The sequence below is a fragment of the Hordeum vulgare genome, chromosome 3H (assembly GCF_904849725.1).
Source record: "Hordeum vulgare subsp. vulgare chromosome 3H, MorexV3_pseudomolecules_assembly, whole genome shotgun sequence".
In the NCBI taxonomy this organism is placed as follows: Eukaryota; Viridiplantae; Streptophyta; class Magnoliopsida; order Poales; family Poaceae; genus Hordeum; species Hordeum vulgare.
The window spans coordinates 489,534,945-489,537,515 of NC_058520.1; positions in this window are offsets into that span (position 1 = coordinate 489,534,945).

Below are 2,571 nucleotides of genomic sequence, written 5' to 3' on the forward strand. Positions count from 1 at the left end.
CGGAGCAAACTATGCTTATTAAGCCATTTTGGATCTAGGTAGGCTAATTATAGGCCATTTAATACCTAAGTTAGGGGGAATAGGTCATCTTGCAGCTACGTAAGCCTTATTATTTCATTGAGGAGAAAACTTAGCTAACTATAGGTCATTTTTTATTAAATAGGTCATTTTGGAGCTAACTAAGCTAATTATGTCATTCTGTAGGATAATTACCCAATTTAGTCTTTCTTGGATGAGTCTAAGCTACGTAGAAGAAGAAGTAAAAGAATAAGAAGGAGGAGGAGGAGGAGGAGAAGGAGAAGGAAGAGGAGAATAAGAAGAAAAGAAGAAGGAGAATGATAAGGAGGAAGAAGGAGGAAGTAGGAGAAGGAGGAGCTCCTTCTCCTTCTTCTCATCCTTATTCTCCTCCTTCTTCTCCTTCTTCTTCTCCTCCTCCTTCTCTTATTCTTCTTCTATTCTTCTTCTTCTTCCTTCCTTCCATTTTTCCTCTTTCTTCTCCTCTTGTCCCCTTCTTCGGGCTAAATTAGCTAAGAATGCCTTTTTTGAGCTAATTATGTCATTTCGAGGATAATTAGCTAAGTATAGGTCATGTTTTGTTAAATAGACCATTTGGGAGCTAACTAAGCTAATTATGTCATTTAGGTGGAGCCCTAGCTAACTATAGGTCGTTTCGGAGCTAACTTGGGTAAAATAGGTCATTCCGGAGCAAACTATGCTTATTAAGCCATTTTGGATCTAGCTAGGCTAATTATAGGCCATTTAATACCTAAGTTAGGGGGAATAGGTCATATTGCAGCTACGTAAGCCTTATTATGTCATTTAGGAGAGAACTTAGCTAATTATAGGTAATTTTTTATTAAATAGGTCATTTTGGAGCTAACTAAGCTAATTATGTCATTTTGTAGGATAATTAGCCAATTTAGTCTTTCTTGGATGAGTCTAAGCTACATAGAAGAAGAGAAAGAGAAGAAGAAGTAAAAGAAGAAGGAGGAGGAGGAGGAGGAGGAGAAGGAGAAGGAAGAGGAGAAGAAGAAGAAAAGAAGAAGGAGAAGGAGAAGGAGGAAGGAGGAAGAAGAAGGAGAAGGAGGAGCTCCTTCTCCTTCTTCTCCTTCTTCTAATCCTCCTCCTTCTCTTCTTCTTCTTCTCTTCTTCTTCTTCTTTGTTCCTTTCATTTTTCCTCTTTCTTCTCCTCTTGTCCCCTTCTTCGGGCTAAATTAGCTAAGAATGCCTTTGTGGAGCTAATTATGTCATTTCGAGGATAATTAGCTAAATATAGGTCATGTTTTATTAAATAGACCATTTTGGAGCTAACTAAGCTAATTATGTCATTTAGGTGGAACCCTAGCTAACTATAGGTCGTCTCAGAGCTAACTTGGGTAAAATAGGTCATTCCGGAGCAAACTATGCTTATTAAGCCATTTTGGATCTAGCTAGGCTAATTATAGTCCATTTAATACCTAAGTTAGGGGGAATAGGCCATCTTGCAGCTACGTAAGCCTTATTATGTCATTTAGGAGAGAACTTAGCTAACTATAGGTCATTTATTATTAAATAGGTCATTTTGGAGCTAACTAAGCTAATTATGTCATTTTGTAGGATAATTAGCCAATTTAGCCATTTCGGAGCTAACTAAGCTAATTATGTCATTTAAATGGAAGTCTAGCTATTTTTTATTAAAACACTAGAAATAACATACCATTATTGTCATCACGGCGGTGAAGCATGGTGGCTGTGGCTTGTTTCACCTGGAGAAGGCTGCCCTGGAGAAGGATCCACTTTAGAAGGGTCGTGCGATGCGTTTCGGGAGATATTCTGCACCAAACATCGTTTGCAATGTGTCGTTAGCATGAGGACACTCTTAAGATCACTGCACTGAAATGAAACTCACCGTCCCCGCCACGTTAATGACTGGCATCGGCGGAGGGACTTGGATGCTCTTCTCGTACATAGACTGTACATTTGGTTTCGACAAGTCAAACTTTTTATTTGTTAATGAAACGGACATTCAAATGCAAGATTTGAAATAACATGAAGAAGAAACTTACCAAGAAGAGTTCGTATATGGCCCTGTTAGACGCATCATTCCGTGCCCTCTCCGCCTCCAACAATGCAGTCGTCCTCTCCTCCAGCTCCCTAATCTCCTTATCCTTCTCCGCCATAGCCGCCTGCATTGCCTCTCTCTCTCTCTTTGTGAATAGCAGCTTGCAACACAACTCATTGTTAGCAATGTAATCATATTGGTTCCAATGCACAACATAATGCGGAAAGATAGTTGAGTCCATTAAACTAACCTCTATGGCGAGCTCGACTGGCCGTGGACGACGTGTTATCTCCAGACAAGAGCTCGTTTGGCATGCCTTTATCTGCGGGAGAGTGCTAGGACAACGTATAAGGCCGTCTCCAATGGCGATCGAGCCATGGGGCCTCCAGTTGCTAGCTATCATCACCAGCTCTGGATCAATAGGCCCCTCGCTCGGGTTAAAGTCCTTCCCTTTCCTCGCCTTCCCGTGATTTCTGTACTTCACGAGCTTGTGGTGGGAGGAGATGTTGGTGAAGTTTTCTGGATTCTCG